Source organism: Anas acuta, chromosome 7 (assembly GCF_963932015.1).
Source record: "Anas acuta chromosome 7, bAnaAcu1.1, whole genome shotgun sequence".
Taxonomy (NCBI): domain Eukaryota; kingdom Metazoa; phylum Chordata; class Aves; order Anseriformes; family Anatidae; genus Anas; species Anas acuta.
In genome coordinates this window covers 35939223-35965486 of record NC_088985.1, presented here as the reverse complement: position 1 = coordinate 35965486, position 26264 = coordinate 35939223, and the positions used below count along the sequence as shown (strand labels likewise).

At 44.5% G+C, this 26264-nt stretch overlaps 1 protein-coding gene across 3 annotated transcripts in view; it reads right to left on the bottom strand.

The window, feature by feature from the left end:
* The window catches only part of PTPRE (protein tyrosine phosphatase receptor type E), a 92763-nt gene extending 71262 nt beyond the window's left edge, over positions 1-21501 (bottom strand). For 2 of the 3 annotated variants that reach the window (XM_068689193.1, XM_068689192.1), the window contains exon 1: positions 21382-21501. The gene's annotated coding sequence lies outside the window, so the exon portion shown is untranslated. Of the gene's footprint in view, positions 1-10230; positions 10356-21381 lie in introns of those variants that run through there. The other variant, XM_068689196.1, reaches the window with a different exon arrangement.
* Positions 21502-26264: the final 4763 nt, after the last annotated feature.

Sequence of the window (26264 nt, the reverse complement as noted above, 5' to 3'; positions counted from 1 at the left end):
AGTTTCACAAGATAGTTTTAACCATCTTTATAGTTCAGTCAGATGTCATACTCTGTGTAAGTCAAGTCAACTAAACACAAGAAAAAAAGAAACGAAAGGCTTTTCTGCCTTTACTCTTCAGCTATCATTTGTACTTCAAAATACACCTTTCCTACAGCCTAAGCCATGTTTGCAGAAAATAGAAACCCCAGGAGCCTGAGGCCCACCTTAGCAGGCTGATTCTCCTCAGAAACCTGCCACTGTGGGCCTGAAGAAAGACTCAGCCACCTGAAATCGGCTGCCACCATAAAACTCAGTAAGGCAGAAGGAGATACTTCACCTTATGATGTCTTTCACTACCGCTTCCCCACGTATCATCAGCTTTCGCACCTTCAGTCACTTTTATTGACCAGTTATACCAGAAAAATAACACCGAGACTTTATGGTTTTGATCGCAGAGCAACAGATGGGAGACAGGTTTGGGAAGTAGAGGTGGAAGGAAAACAAACAAAAAATACAGAAGCCACAAACTGAACCATTCAGCTGTCAGGGAGGGAAATCCTTGCAGGCTGAGGCTGGCTGGTGGCTGGGATCACTCAGTCCTCGCCACGCACCTCCACCTCGGCTGGCATCTGCCACCCGCCTACACCAGGCTCTTCATGCTGTCCATCAGCCATTCACGCTGACATTCCAACCTTCCAAAAATCAACTCAAGCAAAAGAAAAAGCCTCCTCAAACCGCTGAGCACAGTCCTCTACTCTGCTGCCAGATCCTGAGAAAGTTCTGTGAACTCCTCATGAATAACTCCCCCGTACCAGCGAACACTGCTGGATTCATTTAGAAAACAAAAAGCGTATTATAAGAAAATATGCTGCTCACAATTCTGGTGTAATATCCTCAAACAACAGTGTAATGTCAAAAATGGCATTTTGCTTTCTCTAACTTGAACAGTAAAATTTCTGGCTCTCTCTAAACAAGCAGAAATTTCAGGTTTCCTTCTACTGTAGAAGACCCGTTTTTTCAAGACAATTTTATTACAAAATAAGATGTCTAAGCCACTTTTAATGACTTTGTTCTATTTTTCCATTTTAATTACTGCGTCTCAAAACTCCTTGTACGATTAGAGAATTTGTACGACCGCATACATCGCACAAATGCACAGAGAACTTGTGCCTGCAGCAAACCACCCTTCTGCTACGAAATGTCACAATGTTCATTTAGAGCTGTCTAAACTCATGAACATGAAAAGAAATCGCAGCATCTCTGCCACTGCAGTTTTTGCTTCTTCCAAAACAAAACGGACGAACCTAAGAGAAACTTTTCCAGTTTCTGGGAAGAAGGCTTTCATTCATTCTTGCTGCTGCCTGCCTCCTGCCACCTCCCCCCCAGCGATGGCCCTGCCACCATCAGCTTAGCTGGGACCAAACGCACACCTGAGGCTGTATTATCCACACTACTTCTTGAACTTAACGGTTTATGCACTTATTTAATCGCACATAACCAAACACAAACAAAACACTGCAATATTCTTTAAGAATATGGCTGTTTCCCTGTTGATAGCCCCATTCCTTCTGTTCTTTAGTAGGTATTGTGGAGGAAGCACCGTGAGTACAGAAGTGCAGCATGGTACAAGACAGTCATCTTTAGGAAAGTTTTTTCTTAATTTCCTCAATATTTACATAGCATTAAGATCACCTAGTTAAAATTGATGTACATACACTATATTTATGAGCCATGTAACAATTTCCATTTGTTACATGGAAACATAATTTTCATAGCATTTTGGAGTTCTCTGCAATGGAGATGCATTTCCTTTAAAAACAAAAACAAAAACAAAGGTATTTACATTATTAGTTTTTTCCTCCAACTTTGAGGTTGCAAAAATAAAGCTTTGGCTATTTAAATATATGATTCAGATCAGATATTAATGAAAGGTCAATGCTTACATTTTGGCCTGCAGTCCCTGAGATCAAACATGTAGAACTGCAGTGCTTTAAAACTTACACTATAATTGGGAATTGAGGTTCCTAAAACAGTAATAAAAAAGTACATTCATTTTCATCCTTAACTTGAAACCTCAGCATCGCATGAATATGGATTTTGTGTTTTATATATATAATCACAAGTTTGTAAGGTGCCTTGGGACCTTTGAAGAAGGCACAGAATAAATGAAAATAATTTTAATTAAAAGCAAATTAAAGGGCCTCCTAATCCAAGCAGCAGTAGCAAACCCATGGAGACTTTTTAGAATATGGATCCTTGAAATTACATTGCTTATAACCCTCCCTAATTCCAGTTTCCTTCCTTCACTTCCCCCCAGCGGAGGCTCTGAATCTGTAGGAGATCAGGTTTATTATGAAAATTCTGTTCCAGTTTCTAAAAAAAGATTTTGCTCTAGTTTCTGAGTGGCCAGAAGCATCAGCATCCACATGGAGCAAATAAAAACAAAGAAATGAAAAAGGGAATGTTTTTCTCACTACAGGGAGAACAGCTAAGATCCTGTCTTATGCTTTTAAAAAGTCATTTCAACACTGATTAAAAAAGATGGAGTTCCCTTCCTCGAGAGAAGGCTTTTTAAACACAGCTCAAAACCAAAACAAACCAAACAACATGCTAAAATGCTATCACAGAAATGGCTTCATACTAGAAATCTTACAAGTTGGAAGAATGTTTAGAAGTAAATTAGGCATTATAGTTGTAATCTTTTTCTGTGCTGTTCTGACAGCAGGAAGACATTACCCATGAAATAAGTCTCACAGTTCTCTCACCACCTGTCCCTGGTTCACTATTACTTGTTCTGGTAAATAAAAGAATGAATTTACAGATACTGCTAAAAATGAACAGAAATCTAAAATCAGCAGTATGATCTTCATTTCTATCTGAAAGATGTTTTTACATGTATTTATCTCATTAAGCTATTACACGCCTCCATTAAGAGAAAAAAAATAGATCCCAACCTTGATGAAAAAAAAAAATCCAAAACAACTGAACAAGAGAACAAAAAATGAAAGTGGGCAAAATGCCTAGAGAAACACTGCTTTGATTCCGACACATGGGAATAAGTGGAAAAAATATTCAGCTCTTTTTTAATCAAAACATCTCCTATCTCGTGTGCAAATTTCAACAGCTGAGAAAGCATCCTACTCAGTCTCCCCAAACTGGTGTCAGCATGTTTTATGTAAATACTAGTTAACAAGGGATGTGTGTTTGCAGCAAACATTTTAGGGTTCTACTTTATAGGTTCTGGATTTACCCCCAGTGTTGGAGGGAAAACGGTAACGCTGAAGAACATAATGGGAGATACACACAGAGGACACAAGAGAGTCTCCATTTTTTAAATTGACAAGAAGACACATTTGTCATTGAAGGCATTTAAGTAGCTATTTAACAAATGAACAGGAGGAGGATTTGATGACTAAGCTCTGCATCAACATGCAGCAGTGTATGTCCTGAAAAGAGTTTTATTCTGCAACGTCCAGAAATAAGGCTAGGGTTTGATAACAGACTCTGTCTGAAATGATTACTGAGACCAAGATAATTCCCCCGGGGCAATCAGAGAAGTGTCAAATGAAGTACACATCTGACAAACTAAGCTCTACAAGAGTACGCTCTCAAACAGGGAAATCAATGGGAAGCAACAAATTGAAGTCATCGCCTGGGGTTATCAGGCAACACCAAACTCCTACTCCAAGGGCAGCGTTGGCTATGGCTCCTCGCAGCACTGCCCAAGGAAAGGGCAGCTCCTTCACAGCCATCCATGCTTCTATGAAGACACGGATCTCTGAAGCAAGTTTCATACTGATTCAATAGTAAAAATGCTATTATTCTTAGCGTTCAGTTTCTCTTCTTTTGTATTTGTTGGGCATCTTAGATACGACCACCAGCTGTGCTGTGGCCACCCTATGGCTTCTTTCCAAAGCTATGCTGAAAGGAAGCACAGCTCACAGCACTGGGAAAACAAGCATGCAGCGAGTGGATGAATGCAAACAGCAATAAAAACAATGTCCAAGATCAAATGTATAAAAAGGAGGCTTGAAACGTACTGGAAAATATGACAGTTCTTTTGAACATCACATTGAGGTTCAGGAGATATGGATTAATTTTCTGGGTTAACCAGTTCATTTTTATAGTCACACGAGCTTTAGTTTGGGCAGAAAATCAGCCTGAGAATCACCCCAGCCACTCTGCAACACACCACCACTTGCCTGGGCACAACCATTTGCTATACGCCAGCCTAAGAAACTCTCCAGTTTAAAAATAAATAAAATACTAACGCAAGGTCCTTCCAGAAGGAAACATTTCCCTGATCTGATTTACAGCCACAAATAACATTATACATCATCAGTAAATGGCAGCTCAGAGGCATGAAAGCAACTAAGGAAAGGCAGAAACCTATAACAAAATTCTGCTGGAAGATGATATCCACAGAACCTTACCAGCCTTCATTCACAATGACAAAATGAGAATACCACTAGTTCATTTATTTCAGCCTTTGTCTGTCTTCTCTATTTAGTTTATAACTTTTCCTGTCCAAAGCCTCCTTCACATAATGGCTTCCTGGAGGCAAAAGCAAAGACAAACAGCCCAGAGAGACCGACCCCTCTGAGTGAAACAAATAGGAGCAAATCTGAGCCATGCTCAGACTCTACTCACAGGTCCCGTAGTCATCTCCATGTAACGCTTCAGTAAATTGTGAACCACTGGCACAGACGGCAGAAGAGTTATTTCCAGTGGCAGAAACCACCATGCAAGCAGAGACCTTAGCCCCGTTCCCAAGCAGAAGGACGTCACCAGCTCTGCTGCAATGGGTGCTCCTGGAAGCAGAGTCCACGCTGCCAGATCACTGATAAGAGTGAACAAGTTACTTCCTTCCATTCGCTCTTCCACAACCCATTTCATTCAAGTCTACTTCACATACTTGACAGACTGCATTAATTATTATTTAAAGAATATATTTTTCCATCAACTGGAGTGCCTCAGAAAAACTATTCCAAATACAATGGCACAAGTCAGTGGATGGTAATTTCTGTTTTTATTCTTCTCTGAATTTTAGCAGCTTGAAAGAAAGGTAACTCCTAGATAAGTACAACAGAAACAGAAACAAGAGCATTGCGTACTGAGGCATGAAGTTTTATCACAACAGGATTCTCATAATCGCATACCTCAATAAAAGGGAACATTTAAATATCACCTTAATCTTCATTTCAGAACAGCCTTACATTAGACCTAGCAGTAAGCAAGATTCAAGTAATTATGTGCCGACAGCTACACTGTAATCTAACGCTACAGTATAGATGTGACTTCCCCCCCTTTTCAATTGACAATTTTCATTAAAACTGTGCTTTGATAGCAAGTTAACCTATAGCCTTGTTTTTTTTTTTTTTTTTTATTTTGAGTTTAAGAACAAACATGAAAAAACTGTTCTCTACAAAAAAAAATGTTTCTCTATGGTTTGCAGAGAAGAAACTACAGTTTGGCAGAAGAAACTCCCAGCTTCAAATATGGACCTGCCTGGAGAGGACCCTTCCCTGGAGGCCCTCTGTAGGTGTGCAAAAAGGAGGACAGCACCCACCACAGAGACTTGCAGTAGTGCTTTAAGAAGATGGTTCCAGGCTTGTTTTCTGTCACACTGAGGGGATAAATAAAAGCTATTGCCCTCAGGGAGCATTTCATGTTTGCATTTATACATAGTTCCCTTGATTTAAATACTCTGGATATGTCCTACAGGGACTTGACCTTTCTGCTTGGATGGTGCCATCCTAAGACCATCTTGCAGAAACTCAGAACCACTACTTCCTTAACACAGGAGATGAAAAACAAAAACTGGTGTAAGTTTGAGTTATTTCAGCTATTCTTCCGTACAACTATCCAAAGCGAAATGGTGAACTTTGTTCCTCCTTAAGTCAGTATTTCTACTGGCTCCAGAAGCACGTCAGATGTTCATGTTTGAGGCCTGGATAAACAATCAGAAATCCAGATGCAAAACAAAATCTACCAGGGGGAGAGTGAAATGAAAATAGATAAGCCTCCTTTCAACAACGGGAGATTTCACATGGAGCCTTACTATCTTCTTATACAACGAAGATAGAGTTGTACAACTCCAGGGTGAAACTGATAAATACCTAGCTCAAGGCTGAGCACAGGGACAGGTACTGGGACTCCCCTAGAGTCCCACGATTCCCACTGTGTACATTGCACGTATTTTTCAGAGTGAAATCCACACGTAACAGGTTTGTTTGTTTGTTTGAATGTCAAGGGGTCTCATAATTGCATGAGTCTATAAAGCTTTTGTGAAAGCCTGTGAATACACTAAATGCGTCAGATTTCCACACTTTCCTTGTTATAGAGGGTGAGGGTTGAACGTGAAAGACTAAAACACTGCGCAGAGGCTCTTCTGATCCCCTACTTTCATTTGCTCCTTAAACAGTGGACAGTTATACCCAATCACTGGCAGATGTCATCTATTTTTCCATGAATAAAGTGTCTTCTGCAACTTGATTGCCTTCAAAAGACTCAAAGAAGAGGGCTTGTCTCCCAGATGAGCCTTTCCATCTGATACTGGTGGTCACGTAGGCCTGCAAGGACGAATTCAACTCCCAGCAGTAGAGAACCAGAAATCAATTATCACATTAGGAAGGTGTTCCCCACTCATGTGCTCTTCTCTCCACTTGCTCCAAGGTTGAAGTGGCAGAAGGAACCGAGATGGTGCTGGCACCTGGCAGGCAGGTCCACAAACCAGCCACAGTGATGAGAATTGCCCCAAGACGGAGAGGTCCCACCGACGCCTGGCCACGGCCTCTGTGGGGCTGCGGCAGAGCATCATTGTGTGTTCCTCTGCTGCATCTCTCTGGGGAGCACAAAAAATCCCCATAACTGTGATTCCCATGGAGATCCATGGGAGGGGACAGAAATAGACAGGGTCTGGGGTTAACCTCTCACTGCCTTCATCCTTCCACACGAAAGCAGGACTCTGAGGATGCTGAGACGGGGGCGCGTGAGCTCAGAGCTACGCTCAGTTTGGCAGCTTCTCATCACACTGGCAGAAAAAAGAGAAACACTCAGAACCATGCCCCAGGGACTTCAGAAATGAAATGATGGCACCAACACTGAAAGCTGAGGACAATTACCAAGTCAAAAGCCTCTAATCATTACAATCCTTTTCAAATCTTTTTGAGGCAATATGCAAAATGTCTGAGTCACTTTTACTGATGGCAGTAAATACATCTGTGCATTTAGTGAAGGCACAGCAGTGGTGAGATTTCTCTCTCTTCATTCCTCCTGCATTTACTGTGAAGGCTAGGACCTCTCTGTAGCTCTTCTTCTGCAAAACCTACTTTTGCCAACAAGATTTCATCAGTTTTGTGGCAAATTATGTACGTGATCACGAGAAAGGATTTTGTCATTTCCTATGTGACAGCTATCCTTGTTCCTCTAACAAACAAGCAACATAGGTATTGCTTTCTTACCACAGAGGATCATTTCATGCTTTAGTAAAAACATTTAAGGAAGCGCCTGTGTGACCTGTCCCCACCGGGCTGCCAGCAGAGCCACACTCAGCTTCCCAAATTACCTAGGCATAGACTCAAAAGGGAACAGCCCAGTGTACCACAACATTAATGTAGATGCCCCCAGCTCCTGAACACCATACAGTGATGTACACAATATCATATTATGTCCACATATATCATATGCTTTGCTCACAATAACAGCAAGTGGTTTATTTCGGGGATAGCAGAAGTGCTGCTGACTGCACAGCCCATGTTGGTTAGCGGCTTGTCCTTCAGCACAGCCAGCCACTGAAGTTCACTCATCGAGAACACGCAGTAAGTTTGTTCCGTTATGCAGAAACATTGCAAAAGGTGAAAGAAAGCGCAGAAATTTTCTGGAAATGCTGACAGCAAACCCAACAGCTGAGCTGACACAGAGCCTTGCTCAGACACAGCCACGCACAGTAACCGCTGCTCAGTGGTCCCAACAAGAAAGTCATTCCTTCTCCTGTCCAAACAACCCCGGGAACACCCCAGTTCTAACAAATTGGACACAAACAGCATCAAACTGGATGTCTGCATTGAACTGGGGCCAGGCCTGCAAAAGCAAGGGGAGGCTCCTGCTCTGCACCCACCCACGGCGCCCCTCACCCCGCATCCCCTCACATTCGGCATTTCCAACTACTTCGGTTCCAGCTAGATGAACAACACAGTTTGTCTCAGTAACAAACTCCCTCATTATCAGGGAGTGAAGCGATAAAGCACAGAGTAATCACTTTAAATTAAAAAAAGGGCAGGTTTAGATTAGGTATTTGGAAGAAATTCCTCCCTCAGAGGGCAGTGAAAATTTAGGCACAGAGGGACAGGGACTGCCTGGGGAAAAAAAGGTCAGAGAAGGGTGTTAGAAGGTAAACATGGACACTGCAGCAAGGTGTTTTTCCCTTGCTTTCACTTTTCCCATTTCCTTTGGCTGTTTCAGAGCCTTTATCCCCACGTGGGGACCTGGAACAGTAATGGCAAGTTATCAGGAAACAATGCTTTAAAATACAGTTTTAAACACATGGAATAATTATTCAAAGGGTGGAAGGAGCAACAGTCTGGATTCAAGCTTCTGGACCACAAGGTGACCACACAGTTTTTGTTCCCTTTACGAACCAAAACTACGAAGGCTCCTGGCTCATTTAGACACAAGTGAAAGATTTGGGAAAAAATTTGAAAGACTTCATATTAGCTGGACAAAACTCAGGAGCTGACACTCAGGACACTCACACAAAGTCTATCATCTAATGCCATACTCAGAGGCTCCCTCCTGCAATGCCATTTATTTCAAGAATTTATATCCTTTTTTACTTTCATTTTACCTTCTGGCACGACACTAAATCTGTATTAGTTGGTTTGATCTGTGATGAGAATTAATGTTTGCTGAACTTTTCAGGTACAATGGTACACCACCAGCAGATTAGCTACTTTGGCATTCAAATAATAACCCGCATCTTAAATTAAAAAAAGAGAAAGATGAGGGATAAAGGAATCAGGTGCATTTCTAAAACAAGGAAAGTTAGGTGTCCATTTGGAATTTTCCATGATTGCTCAGGATATCAGGTCAGACTTATTAAAAGCTATTTCAAAAAAAAAATATGTCCCAGAGGCCTAATACCAATATCCTTTCTCCATTGTCCTGACTTTGTTTGCTTGGAAACAAAGAACACACATGATTCTGGCATTCCAGAAACCTTAATAAACAAGATCATGTGCCCATTCCTATTACAGAAAGACATGACAGCGTAAACACAGTCAATACCTGCTTGTGTGACTTGGGGGAAAAAAAAAAAAAAAGGAACAACAACGGCTGACACATAATCCAGACACAACACGGGCTGTGGGGATTCGGTTCAGAAAAAGCTCTTGTTTTGGGACCCTGCAGCTTTTTGGAATTGCTACTATAAACATAACGTTTGCTTGATCATTTAATTTGACCATAATTAAATAGACAAAAAAAAAAGTATAGGTTACTGTCCCAACAAACAGCAACCAATTATCACTGCTCACTATCCTGGCACATCAGCTTGAATCTGATTATGTATTTACCACAAATCAAGTATGAAATGATTTAAATGACACAGTATTTCACAAATTCATATTACCAAACAGCATGTGTTGCAATTAAAAGAGTTGTAGTATTTAAAAACTGATCAAAAAATAGATATGTGATGCAAGCATTTGTATGTTTCCAGGGAGACCTAAAAAGCTAGGAAACCATACAGGAAGAAGAACCTGTTGGTCTTTAGAGGTTTCTAGAGGAGTTCTTAAATATCTAGTCAAAGATATGTTTCCTTTCTGAAAATTTACAAAAATATTTAATAGATTCTGATAATGTATTGGCTGCTGTCCAACTGCTGCAAGTCCCTGAGCAGCAAACCCTAGCATGCCATCAGTTCTCAAAAATTGCAGCATTTCTTGCAATTTGTACATATTGTAATCTAACTATTGATTTTATACACTGAAACTAGCCAAAAAGTTCCCTTTTCCTTCTGTTTTCAATTGCTATAATATTTTGAAACTGCATTTATATTCCTTAGATACAATTCATCAATGCACATATAATCAGTACAGTATTAGGAAAATAGACAAGTGCTAGGAGGGATTTCTATAGAAAGCATTATGTCCAAGACTCCCAACGTAGTATGTCTTTAAAAAAATACTAGTTCCAAAAAAAACCCCAACAACATAAAAATAAAAACAATAACAAAAAAACACAACTCACTTGTGAGGAAGGGCAAAGCACGGCCATAAAGCCCGGGCAGAGAAGAGCTGCTGTCACCTGCAGGGACTTCTCTACACCCCTGCCTCGCTGTTGGCAGGATGAAACAAATTGTTGCTGAGCGCAGTTATTTTTCTCAAGCTTTGTTCTGTCCCAGAGGAAAATTCGAGTTTCTATGCCCAGATAAAGATTGCTGTCAGCCCCTTGAATCAGCCGGCATGAATAGCTCCAGTGTTAGGCACTGCGTGACGGGGAAGCTCCAGCGCCAGCACAGCGCTCAAAACAACGGGGTTTTGTGGTTCCTCACATTAGGGTTGAGCACCAGCCTACCACACAGCAGCAGATGTGCTTTTATCACCTCTGCTAAAAAAATCAAAAACTCAAATAAATAGAATAGGTTTTGGATTTTATTTTTTTTTACAGTCAGCTTTTTTTGCTTCATTCTCGCGTTCACTTGAATCCCTAAGCAACCTGAAATACTGCAACTGCCACAGCCATGGAGCGTCCCAAAATGAAATGCAATCAGAAAATGTGCTTACCTATGTGAAAGCTACAACATGCCAAGTTTCAACTCATTAAAAAAAATAAATTAAAAATATGATGTTTGATTTTGCCATAAAAATCGTCTTCACATCCAGTCTTTTACGCACATAAGGATACATTTGCAAGGTATTCAGATTTTTCATACTCAATGCTGAAACAGGAAAGCCCATTACTAATCACTTTTGCTGCAACTTTTTTTTCCAGCTATTTTTTACTGAAACTGTTAGTCTGATACTGGTCTAGCAGTATAGGTCTTTATACAGGTCTTATGAACTATTGGCGAAGGAAGCAGCAATTTCCCAGGGACACTACTTGATGTCCTAAGGCTGGGGAAAAAATAAAAATAATAATAATTAAAAAGAAAACAACACTCCATTTGAATTTCTTTCAGCTGTAAGGAAAAGAAAATCATTACAAATGTGCAGACACAGATGAAATGGACATTACCCAACATTCAGACTTGAGCAGTTAATCTCCCCACGCTCCCTCCATCAGTCAGGGACTGGGCAGGAGCCTGCTGCAGGTGCCTGAGCTGCCTCGCAGAAAAGTCTCTCCAAAGACTGAAGAGAGAGTTTAAGGCAGGCAGCTTGCTAGTTTGTGGGTTTAGTGCTGGGTGGCGCACATACCGAAGTTTATAAACTGGAAAATACAAGCTTTTAAAATTCCAGTAATACTAAAATAGCGATATATCTGGCTTCCTGGGGGCTTCAATTATGCAGCATTCGCAAATGGTTTCCACCCTGCTCATGGCAAAAGCAGTGCCCTCAGAGCACAGTCAGTTCGAACACACGTTTCGTATACATGTAACAGAGAGCAGTGTGTGTACAGACACACTGAGGAACAATATCCTTGCTCCAGCCTGAGCTCCAACTGCATGGGTATGAAACCCTTGGATTCAGCACTTCTCCACCAAATTTCAATGTGTTCACCATTTAAAAGGACAGCAGATGAACCTAATCATTAAGGCAAGAAGCAGCATAAAACACACTTGTCATTCTTGGCAGGACAAGCCTTGTAGGCATTTTTTTGTTTTTAAGAACAAAATATAGTAAAAACAATGTTCCTAAGTTTACTTTTATAAAAGGAATGTTCTCAAAGTGGTCCTACAAGAACATTTCCTAACATAACTATTCCCACATGATGCCAGTCTGCCTGCCCACTGTTCTTGAATTACCAGCCCCTTTTTCTTGGCCATATTAATGCACAGCAAGCGAGGAGGCTCTGATGGTTTCTGTAATGCAGCCCAGGTACTTGAAAACCACTTGAGCCATGTCACGCCCTTACTCTGTCTGTGACAGTGACCGCGCTCCCCTTATCAGCCACACAATCACAGGGCTGTCTTCTGTGGACAGCTGTTACAGGGCTTATCAACAAATGCACAAGCCCAGGAATGCAGATGAGATGCAGCTACTCACTTACTCGCTTCCAGGCAGGGTGTACACATTTTAGGGGAAATAACCATCACGCGTCTGAGTCACTGACAGCTTCAGAAAAAATATTTTGCAAGCAGCTTAGTTAATTTTTTTTTTTTTTTAAAAGCCAAACCTAGTGGATCCACTGAGCGATGAGGATGTTAAATACAAGCTGCACAAGCTGAGATGCAGCAGGGTGGAGGGCAGCAGGACGGGGCATGGCACAGCTCTGCAGGAGAGCCCCACCAGCAGCACCACCATTGCTGTGTGCTGAGCTGTAAGAACAAACAAATCCAACCTGCCAGCTGACCTCTGGGCAGGAACATCGCCGGTGAAGAGGTTAAGAGCTGCCCAAAGCACTGCTGGAGAGCTACAGGGATACGCACCAGGACGTTACGCAGAGCAGGGGAGTCTGGAGGTGTTGGACAAGGAGACGATGTTCCGCAGAACCCATTAAGCTTAGGACTTGGAAACAGATTTAAAGCAGGTATCAAGGCAGAAAAAGCTTTGCATACACCTCTGAAAACTGGTACACAGCTGTGAGGAGGCTTCTAGCCTAAAACCTAATAAAACACTGCCTTCCCCCCCCCTCACCAGAGGCATGCTGTGCGGCCCTGCAGGCCAGCCCCTTCCTTTCCCACGCTCCAGCAGCGGTTCTGCCTCCAGCCTCCAGTGACAGCAGTGTCACTGCATGGCATCCAGCCACAGCCCCGCTCCTCAGAGCAGCTGGGACAAAGCTGGGGATGCTCTGGCCCCTAATGACATTATATTGCTTATAGGGACAGAGAAGTTGGGCTCAAGAGAGCACAGGGCGCAGCAGAGCACAGCCGGACAGGACAGGAGCAGTGGGTTCCTCCTCATCCACCTGCCAAGTACCCCGACACGAGTTTCATCTCCAAAATCACCGAGGCGATTCAGGGTCTTACCTTGCCACAGTGGTTAAGGTAAGTAAATGCACCTCAAAAGCCAGAAGGGTTTCCTCTTGCTAATCTATTTCTAGATGAGCAAGCACTGCCTGCCCTTGATCTCATTTTGCAAGCAGGATAAATTATCCCATAAAAAAAAAAATTACAGCCCTCCCACCAGAGGGAATTTTCTAATATAATCTTCTCATTCCTTTCAGCATTTCATAACCAGCTACCTTTAAGTCCAATTTGAATACAAGTACAGCAAAAGCATTCTTAAAATCTATCTTGAGCTCCGCCAGCATCCTGAAGTGTCCACCACGGAAAACATCAGCGCTGTGGTGGCGGCTGAAGACAGCGGCACCTCCCAGCAACCCTGCACTGCTCCCCCTGAGCCCTCCCCACATCTCAGTTCTTTTACACGGTCCCCAAAGAGGAACAGAAGGTACCCCCAGTGACCACAAAAGCTGTGAAAATAGCAGCAGCTAAATATCATCCAGAAAGTGAAACGGCTCCCAGAGATGCTGGTGGTGCACGCAAGACTCTCCGATTCCTTTAGCAGTGACACAGACACATTGCACAGCAGTGTGACAACAATGTGAGTCGTCTCCTTGCACCTCCCTGCCTGTAGGATCACTAAAAACAAACAAAAACACAGAAGGGTTTAGAGTAATTGGGGAAAAAACCTCTCTCCTGCAGATACTGTGATGTGAAAGAGACTGGTAGATAAAGACGGAATAAAGGAAAGAAACACAAAACCCCACCAAAATCTAAAAGGGCACGATTAACCTGCTAAAATCTCTTCCATTTAAATGTGACATTGCCAGAGGAAAAAGCAGGATGTAGACCCACTGGCAGGGCAAACAGCAGCAGCACGCTATCAGGACTAAGCTTGAAGATTTTATTTGCACACAGAAGTAATTCTAGACAAAATGTGTAATTTCTTCTGGAAGGCATTAAGCTTTCATTTCAAATAAAAAACTGCTAACCAAGGGCCTTTAGAAATGTAAAACAGCATTTACAGATAAAGTGTTGAGGGTTCAGTGATTTTTAAAGGAAATTGTGTAAGTTTCTTCCTCTGAAGATCTTGGTAAATGAGGCTCAATTTCAGGGGCAAATAGTTTGATCCAATGCAGCAGTTTTCAACCTTTTTCAAAACAAATGGCAACTTCTACTCCCAAGTTACATGCATGCGACTTAAATTACTTTGCCATTTTGTTAGTTAAAAACATTCAGAAAGAAAAAAAAAGTGAAGGCTGTGACTGCTCAGAGCTTTCCTGTGCATCGCTCTGTATTTGCAGCCAGGTGCCTGTGTTAAACAGAGAGGGGCTTGCAGCAGACTAGGAGTGTCTCTCCTTGGAAATCATCACCTGATATGACAGCCCCAATTATCTCAACACCACATCATCGTACATTTGTTTTTAACAGTTTAAACTAACTAATGCAAATAGGTCGCTATTTGAATACAGGTCCCCGTTTCCACCTTTTCCTCCTCTTCCTGCCTTCCCAGAAATACTGAAGTCACCACAAGTCCCTCTCCCAAAGGTTCTGCTGGGAACCAGGGAGGTGCCACAGGGGACAGCTTAGCCTGTGAAAACCAGACCGGAACAAAGTGTTGTACCCGTGGCCTTGCAATGTGCCCACAGCTGGGGTTTTAAATTAGCTTTTCAAGACCAATCAGCACACATGTAATTTAAAAGCAATTTGAAGCAGCAAGCTAGGTAGTTTAACTTCAAATTAATGAGCTTTTGACAACTGCAAACAAACTGATAATGTGGATCCATTTAAACTGATCCCTATATTTAACAGGAAAAGCGTATATCATTTTAACTTGGTTATACAAAGGCTTTTCTTCTGCATTCTGAAAGCTGTTTAACCACCATCTAGCTCTCGGTAGCAATTTGCAAACTTTGCCCAGTTGTACAAGATCAGCAGGATGGAACACGGCAGATATTCAGTTTTTCAACTTTTTTTTTTTCCAATTTTTAAGAGACATTGTGCAATGTAATTAAATACGCCCATGAAATACAGATCTAAATTAAATAACTCAGAAAGCATCCGAGACATCCAATCCCCCAGAACACAGGATACAAGCAGTGGTCATTGCTTGTTTGAATCAATACTCCACTACTCGGGAAAAGCACCGTGCTGGAGCTCAAGCAATAGACAACACACAACAGCAGAAACTAAGGCAAAGACAAATAATGATCAAAGGAAAAGCAGCAAAGAGGATAAGATTAGAGGAGAAATGACATGATAAAAATGTAATTTACTAAGAGAAACAGTACATGAGGTGAAGGAAGGGTTAATGCATTGATTTGTTTTGGATAAAGACAGGTTTTGTTACTTTGCTTGTTTGTTTTTTCATTTCCACTATTAGTTTGGAACTCAGTTATGAAAACAGCTACAAGGGAAGAAATAGGCATGTGGAGCACTAAGATCTTTTAAGAAAAACAGTAATTTAGGTACAACCTGGCAGATTCAAACTCTTAACAAAGTTTTACAGCACCGTAAGCTTAAAACGTGCAGCTGAAGCATACTAGGAAGCGGCAGCAGACCCAGCACTAGAGTTAGGCAGGTTACAAAATAAGTCATGTTACAAAAATAATGTCCTCTTAAGTTACAGTAAATTCTTGGTGGAGTTCACACGCAGACATGCTTATGAACTGCCACACTGCACCAAAAATAAGTTAAAAGCCAGAAAAGTTGGTTGAAAAGAGAATTGGCCTTCTAAGAAAATGAGGACTGCGCTGGAGGCAAATAATGACAGCTCTTAGTAAGGAAATATTTGCAAGTAGTTGACGGTCTTCAACCACAAGTTCTCACAGTTGGCTTCCAGTGTTGATCACAAGGTCTTTCTGTCACTGGTCAAACCCTCATCCTTGATTTCTGATCAACATTTTCATTAAAAGCAGCAAGGGAGGTGGCAAATTCTGAAAGCAAGTGACAAGATAAGTGTCATGGTTTAATGGTGAACCTGGCAGGGCTAGGTTAAAGGTTGGACTGGATGATCTTGGAGGTCTCTTCCAACCTGAATGATTCTATGATTCAAAAATGGATTATAAAACCTAAGATCTAGATTCTAGGACAGATCCTGCAGATAACAGCAGGAAGGTCACGGAGCGCAGCCCTATGCCAGGACCACCTAAACAAGACAGCAGCAGACCACGGGGTGCCGTGACCTTCAGGTTGCAGGACCTCAGGCCCTGGAAGTAGAAGCCCTGTACAACCCAACCAAACTTCTCTCCTTGGTGCAATGCACATTACAGCACATCTACGGGAGAGTGAGTGACATTTATGAGCCCCACGCTCCCACAACTCATCTCAGTCTGATTACTCTGGCAGATAACACTGGGCTGGTCTTGGGTTAGTGCATTGCAAGGGGCACGGCCACGAACTGCAGCAGCTTTCTGTTTTACTCTAGCTTTCTTTAATCGCTACATCAGATGAAAGAGATGGCGATTTTACTGAAAAGGAAGAAAACTCGAGAGCTACAATTAAATTAAAACCCAACCATCAGAAAACAGGAAACTCACTTGTATCAGAGCGCTGGTATTATCATGAATAGATAGTTGTGTATTTCTTTCTAAATTATCTTCTAATCCTTCCTAGAGCAACCAAACCTAGAGGTGGGAGGAAACCTCCTCAGTCATCTAACTGTGGTTTAGGCAGAAAAGTTTGTCCTCCAATTTATCTAAGTGTTCTGCTTATCTTAACCAACACGGGTATCACAAGTTTTACTAACTTCCATTGTGAACCTTCTGCAATTTCTCTTATTTGCTTTTACCTAAAAATTTATACTGCTGTTTATCCAAAGCTTTGCCCAGACTGCATCCTTCCTGGTGATTCCTGACATAGCTGTACCCGTGTAGGTGTGCAGTGCTCAGCGGTGCACTCGGTGCAGGTTCCCCTAGGCACTCCTGCACGAGGCACCCGTCTCCTGCACAGCCACACATCACTCATTTTATAGTTAGCATCTCACCTCACCTCCACCTAATTTACACTTTTGTTTCTACCTGTTCAGATCCCTTATTCTTACTGATGATTATCACTTTACAGTCAGAAAAATGGAGATCTATGATAATCAAAGTTTTAAGGCCTGAACTCTCTTTACAGCTGAGATTAAAAGGGACAGAGAAATCCACAGCTGAGTCATGCCATGAGTTCCTGTAACAATAAAATGCCACTGCAAGCAATAACCAACCCCAATAGATTTATTTCCACTTTTTGTTTCTTCTCTTGGCCAGATTACACCCTTGATAACAGACAGGACTGTTGCCCTAGATCTCTGTGCCCAGATCCTCTTACTTTGCCGCTTCAGCAGTGAGGCAATAGGAGTCAAAGGCAGAAGGGCATTTTTAGGGCATTGCTGTATCCCTCAAACTGTCAGCAGATGTACTCAGCGGGCTGAGGAGCAAAAAGACTGGTTTACAGCTCACTCCCCACAGCCTGGGAAAAGCACAGCACCCAGGGACACACAGCAGGCACCCAGGCTCTCCTGCAGCACCTCACCTGGCGAGGCCACCCGGCTGGCCCTGCTGTGGAAGAGCATGAAAGTAGAAAAAGCAGCCTTTAACTGCACTCGTGCTCAGGGAGCTGTCCCACTGCAGGTAATCCACTGGCTGGCTCGCTGTGAAAGAGAAATCTGAGCACGCTGCAATTCAAAATCCAGTGCGAGGTATCAGCCTCGCCTATCAGCAAGGAAATCTCCCGTCCATTCTGCCCTCTCCCACAGGCACCCTCTGCAGACAACACGGTACATTTTGGCAGGTGAGAGGATTAACTGATGGAATCATTACACCTGCCGAAAGACGACTGAATTAAAAACACAACACTATAGACATACCTTAAAAATAGGTTCCATACTGTGAGTTACTCAGAAAAAAAATAAATCCTGTACAAATACTTCAATAAATTGCTGGTGCAGGGTTTCTCCTAATCTCTGCCTTACCAGCATCTCACTGCAGCTCTGATTCACACAATTCTCCCAGTCTGTCTTGTTTAAGACATCTACATGTCAGCAAAAAGTTTGGAATAAATAGGAACATTATTTTTTTTTATACAACCCTTATACTCACAGAATTTGGGACTACAGAATACTTATTATTAGCCAGGACAGACTACACCTGGATAAAACGTCGCACAGAAAGGCACAGGCAATGAGGAAAAATAGAAGATTTCCACGAGGAGAGCTGCAGAAAGCCTGCGTGTAGCAGCCCGGTGGCTCCAGCCACTTTTCATTCAGCCTGAATTCTGCTGCATCACATCAGCTCCGGCAGTGTCTGAATCCCTCTCCCAGACTGCTTGAACCCCACAAGACGAGCAGTGCACGCAGGCGACCGGGCACTCAGCTCCGCAGCGAAGGCGCGATTCACAACTTAATAACGCATCCGTTCAATGTACGGCGCTCCTGATTGAGGGAAAGCACAGTGTATTTTAGGTTATGGGAGCCTCTGTTTTCCTTATATCGTATCGAAACCAGCACTGAAAAGCCCCACGGCCTGGGAGCCACCTCCGAGCTGTGTGTGTGGGGAGTGAATGGGGGGCGAGCCCCCAGCCCGCGCCCCCTGCTCTCGGGGCTGTTCTCGCTTCACTGTTCATGCAGCCGTTTGCAAACGAGTATTTCCCTAAAAGGCAGCCTGACAGCCCAGGATCTGGCTAAACCACATGTTTACCTCAGAAATCAGACACACCGCTGGACAGCCGGCCTTCCATTTTAAGCAGGCCGCAGTTCCTCACGCATCTCCCCGTCTGCCTTGAACACATCGCTCTTGATAACCCTGACGGAGCTCCCAAGAGTCCTTTCCAGGAGCTGCTTTTCAATAAACTCACACACGTACCAGCACGCTGAGCAGTCTCCCCTCCTTGCTCATCAGCATCACGCTCTGAGGGCTTGGTGTCCTGCTGGGGCTGCCGGGTTCCCCCGCTCCCCGGGCAGCAACACAGCCCGATCTGTCCCCTCCCTGATGACCTCCTGATGTGGGTGGATCAGCACCTTCTGGCAAAATGTGGCTTTTTGGAAACTGCTTGCACTGAGAAGTTTTTGTGGTACTTCAGACAGAGCCATCCAGCTTGGTGCTGCTACGTAACGACACGGCTTTTCCACCGAGCCACAAATGAAGATAAGTGCACTGATACGACTTCCAGACACGGGCTCTTGCTGGTGTTAAGCCCTACCACAAATCCATGCTGAAGATTATTTTGGAAACGGCTTGAAATACAGCATTGTATTTACAAAATGACACACTCAGAGGAGATACAAACGTAATCCTCAGACTCTGCGCAGCTGAACAGCTCCTGCAGAACCGCAGCCGGGTATGGCAAACGCTGAAGGTTGCTTTTCATTTATACACAACGTTTGGCATCCTGCACACCTTACAGCACTTGCCTCGGCTTGTTTTTATTCCTTGCTGTAGTACAAGTGACCTGCTCAGGGATCCTGCTGGACACCCGCACGTGACAGCGCAGGAGGAAGGTGTTATGCCGAGTGCCCAGACCAGGGCCGCCCAGCTCATGGCCATATCAGGCCATTTCGGGCCACCCAGTGCATTTCTGACACCATCAGTGGGCTGCCTAACACAAGACCCAGGAAGGCAACAGGGGGCAGGGGCAGAAAAAGAGAACCAAGGAAAGCTGGGGTTCAAGGTGGGAACTCTAGGCTGAGATAGAAAGCACACAGATAAGCATAAACGTATGAAGTGGAAAGGAGGAAAAGAAACAAGATACAAAAGCAAACAAGGACCCAAATGTGCTAAAATTGTCAGCATCACACCTGCACTTCACAGGCTCGGGATAAATTACTGCAGTCCACACATCACAGTCACACTGACTGAGGTATATGAAGATCTCTGGTTTTATTAAAGGTGTCTAGGGCATAGGAAGCTTTCAGTGTTTGTTTTTTACCTGGAAAAATACATTAAATACATTTAGGAACACAGCATATGTTACTTAAACACAGCCAGAGAGGACGGCTGGTGCGACAGAGCACAGTGCCTGCACAACTCTTTAATTTGTAAGCAAAGACAAAGCAAATTAAAGGAATCGCAGACTACGCCCATGTCCTTTTGTTTCTCCCATCATTTTCTCTGCCTTCTCCCACATTTCTGCAATAATTGATTTGGTCACTTGAGCAAACAAGTGCCTTGAGCTCAGCTCCCCTCTGCTCACCCACACACAGAGCTACCTGTGCTCGCCCACTCCCCACCTGCCCAGTAGGGCACAGGAGCCAGCTCCGGCCCCAAAGCAGCACCCTGGCAGCATCAGGGCCAGGACCAGGCACAAACCGGGAAACTAACACGCCCCCAGGGCCAGGAGAGCTCCCATGTACCCACAGAAAGCTCCCTGCAAAATGACATTGCCAGTTTCCAGCTGAATGCCATGAATTGCCCCCAAAAGTTAATCCCTGTGTTCATTTTTACAGTCCCCTAACGCGCAGAATATCGCCGCGCAAACAGCAGGATTTCCCAAGGCATGGTATTTCCCAATTTGTCATATCCCTCATTTCTCAGTCCCTCTGTGTCTCCTTCCCAAGTTTTCTCATGGAGCTTGTAACACCCCGGGGAAGGAAGCGGGGTGAGCAATGTCATTCCTCCCAAGCTGCCAGCCCCGACACCGCGCAGATCAGAGGCGGGCAGCGGTTCAGCAGCCCCGCAGCATCACGCACAGCACCCAACTCCTCCGAAATAAGCAAAAGGAGAGGGACCTCAGGGAAATGGCACTCAGGGCTCCCCCCTTCCCATTACACCCCGCCAGTCAGGTTCACAGCAGACACCCCACGACCCGCAGGGCACAAGCGCGACACCGGCTCCTTAGGGGAGCCAGCTGAGAGTTGCCCTTGCCTTGCTCCCTTGGAGGCTTGGCTGCGTTTTCCCCGCGTGTGAAGCAAAACCACGAGCAGGAGAAAAACCACGAGCAGGGGAGGAGAAGCCGCAAAACCCCCCCGCTTTGGGCAGCGCTCCAGGATCATTGCCATCCCAGCCCCTTGCGAGCCCTCCCCGCGGGCTGCACCCACAAACTTCTCGGGCGGAGAGCAGGGGGACCCCGCCGGGCTGCGAGCAGATGGGGGGGGGGGGCCCGCACATCCCCAGCACCCAGCCCCGACCCCCCCGGGCCGGCCCCGAGCCCCCCGCGGACACGCGTGGGGAGGGCGGCACGGGGATGGGGACCCCCAGCGCGCTGCCCCACAGCCGGGGGGGGCTCCGGGCTCCATCCTCCCGGCTCCCCGGTCCCTGCTCCTTGCTCCCCGGTCCCTGTTTCCCCCCCCCCCAGCCCCTCGCCCCCCCGGCCCCGCTCACCCTCGGGCTCTCTCTCGCCCCCCGCCGCCGCGGCGGCGGCTCGGTTGGGCCGCCCTGGCGCTCTCCGGCCCGAGGCGGCGGCAGCCAGGCAGGAAATTTTTTTCCTCCTCCTCCTCCTCCTCCTCCACCTCCTCCTCCTCCTCCTCCTCCCCTCGGCACCGAGCGGCCGCGGAGCCGCCTGGCGGCCACGGCCCGCATCGGCCGCCCGGGGGGGCTCCGAGCCTCGCCCCAGCCCCGGCTGGTTCCTGGGGGACCGGGGGAGCCCCCATCCAGCCCCCATCCCGCAACCCCCCAAAGGGGGCTTCGTGGGGTCCCCCCCCATGCCTGCCGAGGGATGCCGGCGCCGAGCGGGTCGGCCCCGCTGCCCGAGCATCTCCGAGCATCTCCGAGCGTCTCTGAGCATCTCTGAGCATCTCCCTCCTCCCTGCTCGCCTCCAGCCGGGGTTTGGCCCCCGACCACCTTTCCCCAGGGCTCTGCTGGGGCATGGCTCAAGGGGACCTGAGCATCCTCCGGGCTGCAGACGCAGGTCCCCACCGCCAGCCTCTCCCTGTCACTAACATGGCATAGGGTGGCCACCAGTGGGGTGGGAGCACCTTTTTGGGGCCCTTCGTACCCATTTGCCCCTCCAGAAAACCCCTGCAGCAGCCTGGGCTGCAGGAGTCAAGGCGGTGAAACCCGGAATAGAAACATCAGGCTGAAAAGTAGGGCAGGGAGGAGGGGATTGATGAAAGAAAGGAGAGAATCAAGGAGCCTAAATTCACGTCTTGCCTCCTTTTGTCTCCAGTCCCTAGGATACCTCATCCCGAAACTGAGGAAATCTTCCTGCGGAAGAAACCTCTCCTCCAGGAGGTCTCTTCCAGCCTTTATGATTCTGTGACTTGCACACATGTGACTCTCAAAAACCCATGTCCATGTGCACCATGTTGACTTGAAGAGCACCAAAGGATGGCAGATAACCAGGGACTGTGGCAAAAGGCCGTCAGACCAAAATATTGCAGCACCTGTGAATATTTCTGTCTTCTGCAGAAAACTTAATTGTATCATAACAACATCCCTTTGGCATCACGTTGACTGGGAGGCAGTAATTTACTACAACACTAAATTTTTTCAACAGAAATAGAGGCACAAGTGGGCACAATACCAGGAAGGTGTTTGATTTCAATGAACACGTTTGTAGATCGAGTGACTTCAAGTCAGCAATTTTCTTGCGAGTAACTATTTACAAGAAATTGTATACGAATTTGAATGGCTGCTTACATCCAAGCAATAAAATAAACGGGATTACTATGAATATTGGATAAAATTACCACTCTGTATTACTGCAGAGATTAAAAGTCCTATTTTATTGTGGTTCAAAAATTATTATGAAGCCAAAGATGTACAAAAAAGAAACAAAGACAATGCACATGATAGTTATTAATACATTACTTGGGGAAAAGAGATTTCTTGTAGGCAATGGGAATATCTAAAGAAATAGTACAAACATGAAAAAAAGCTGTGAAAGAAGCTTGGGTGGCCTGTACACTGCATACAAGCCCCATGTCATTGCAGCACGGGGCACAGCTCGCACACGATGTCCCCGAGGGCTGAGGGAGCAGGAGGCCACGGGCACAGCCCTCAGGGGCTCACACAGTCACTCTTGCTCTAGCACCTCCTGTACCCAGGACATTTCCAACCCCTTTTTAAGGGGCTGATGTCTTCAGGGTACACTAACAAGCTGCAGGCAGATAGCAGCCAGTAAGCCTCAGGCTTCAGTTGCTGGCTAGTGTGAAAAAAGCAAAAAAACATATGTTCTCTGATGCAGTGCTTTATCCAGAAAACTAGGATGAGACCGCAAAAAGTCCAGGATCTGGCAATCTGAAGAAAGAAGCCCCTTTAAACCTGTTGTCAGTGCTCTCCAGACAGGGCCAGAAGAGAGTTTATGCTGTTGTAAAAAGGGCAGAGCATGAAAAGCGAGGCTGTTACGGCAGAATTTAGCTATGTTGACAGAGCATGCTTGCTTTATCATAAAAAAAAAAAAAAAAAGGAAAGTAAAAAATCAAGAAATTAGAAAACTGAAAAGCTGAAGCAAAAATAAGGTAAGGCCCCATAGCTGTTTGCATGTGTATCCTGACAGAGCTCCAGCAGTGGCCTTTCTTTGTCCAGCTCACGGCCCACTGGTCATCTGTCTTGTCCTTCTCTTTCCATCACAGATCAGACACGCTCCCAGCAATGTCATCTCTTTGGCAACCATCCTGTCCTCCCTCCCAAGCTGCCCGAGGAGCCGCCAGACCTCCTGCAGGACCCGACACCCGCACCTCTCCTTCCCCGCTGTGCCAACCCCATCCTTGTGGCAGGGCTGGAAACGTCCCCGCGAGCAATCGCAGGCCCTTTGCTGCTCTCCGGTGTCCTCTTGGCTTCAAGCTAAAGAAAAGCAGGATAAGAAATACACAACAACATTTTAATGCCAACAATTTATTTCAAGTATTCCAGCATGGTATTGAGCCTCATAGCAGGAAGAAAGGCAAAATTGTTTCCTGCTGTCTGGACAATGCCTGTAAAAACAAAAGACAGTAACGAATGATCACAGCACCAGAGAAAGGATTTCAAGGAGGAGCATCTATACTCTTATTAAAGTATGTGACAGAGAATCTAATCGTTCCCTTTCCTTCACTTAGAGAAAAGCTCTCAAGATATTTGCAAGGCTTTCGCATTTACTGGTAAGTGCCCGTTATACACTGGGTAGCAGCACAGTACATCAGTCTCCTTCCCAACATGCTGGAACACAAATTGTGAACGTGCTGAAGAAATTATAAAATCAGGGAGCACAGCAAATAACAGATACAGGCATCAGTTTTGTAGCTGCAAATATATCTCAGATGAAAAATACAGGATAAATTCTCTAAAGCACATATAATTGAGAAAAAGCGCATGAATACATAACATCGCAGCAGTAGCTAATTTAATGACTTCAAAGATGTATTTGGCTAAGATTTTTACATTTGGAGTCTGAAAGTATAAGTATCTGGGAATATATTTAAGTATTCAAGGCTACATATCTTTATAATTGTTACAGAATTTGCAATAAATTAAAGCCTGCTCTGCCAGCTCTTCTCTCTGTTTCCACCTCCAGGATTTGTTCTAAACATTACAAACCTTGAAGCAGATCAAAGCCACGTTTTATTAAATTGAAAAAAAAAAAAATTGCAACAGTGGTATTTTCTGTTTCATGCAAGACCAGAAGGTGTTTTCCTCACCTTCAATAAACAATACTGGGCCACTCAACTTGCAGCATTCAGTCATGAATAACAGCAGCTTTTTGATGTCTAAGATTTTTATGTGTTATTTATTTATTTATTTTAAAGTCCAGTCATCTTTGGGCCATGGAAACGACACCCTCGGATGTCTTCAATGCTTTAATGGCACTCAGCTGTTTTGGTAGCTGAAGTCACTAGCATTTGGGTATAAAGAAAAAAAAAATGGGAAACATCTCTATGTTTTCAAAGGTTGATTTTTATTTATTTATTTATTTTTAACTTCTTACTTTACCAGAGTAGACTACACTATCCTTTCCAAACAGCTAAGAACTTTAAGAAGCTGGTACAGCCACATGCCCAAGCAACCACACACACAAGTCCCAGCTGGGCAAGGAGCTCAAAAGACAAAGCTGAACATGACTTCTTCTCTCCCAGGATGAAGCACATTCAGCTATGAGCTCCTCGGATGCCTGAGCACAAAACACAGTTGCATTATAATGCTGTTTGGGAGTAGCATAGATTGTGCCTGAGGATACCAGAACAAACACCAGCCAGCTCGCTCAGATGGTGAAACTGAAGGATGCTCGTACAGGAGGCGATCATTTTAAAAATGGATTTTGCTCATCGCATTTCCACTGATACCAATGTGGTGGCTGTGGGATCTTCTGCCTTTTTTTTTCTTTCTATCAATACAGAAACCAACAGTCGCTGCTTCTGATAGCTGCTCAGATGAAAGGATGTTGCTCTGGAGGGGCCGGAGGCAGCGCAATATTCCAGCTGTCACTCCAGGGCTTACCAATACCCTTCAACGTCAGAGCTCAGGAATCAATAACTATCTAGTGATGGAGTTCTCAGTTGAGAAGATTTAGTCATTTTCTGGGAAGAATTCCAAGCGGCATTTGAAACGTGTTTGTTTTTCTTTCAACAGTGCTGTAAAAAAGATCAGAGCAATAGAAGAAAGAAGTCGGAGGATGTAACAGTACAAATCCACTGCACAGCGGCACTGGGAACAGACACACAGAAAAAGTATCACATCCAAGTTTCCCAAACAGTTGTTGCAATAATTTTGCAGTTCAGTTGAGCTTCAAATTTTCATCTCCAGCTACAATAAAGTTCACGAAGCCTTATCCGATTTCCCTCACCCAGTCCAAGAGGCATAAGCAGATTCCTATTTCCACCACTTCTCAGAAAGCTGGCTGCAAAGCTACTAGGAAAAAAAAAAAAAAAAAAAAAAAAAAAATCAATCTCTTGCTTAGTATTCTCTATTACATTTATAGCAAGTTGTTTCAATTACCTTTTGTCCAGCTTAGAAGAGGCAGAAACAATTAATAATGCCTGGCCTGATCCTGCAATGCTGTGCACACGTGGAGCATTATCGACCCCCTTTTGGAGCCAAGAGCAGCCCAAGGACTTGCCATCTTAGCTACTGTGCTCCTCTGCAATTAGATGTGGAAAAAAAGGAAACTAAAAAGAACATAAAAGCTTTGTGTGATCTGCCAGAGGGCACCTCAAAGGTGGAGTCTGGGGAAAACTGCAAATACCAACGCACCTGCCAGCCAGACACAATGCTAGATTCACCTGCCTTATAACATTTTTCTGAACAAAAGGTTTTAACCAAATATGGAATTTTATAAACTGCCAGCAAC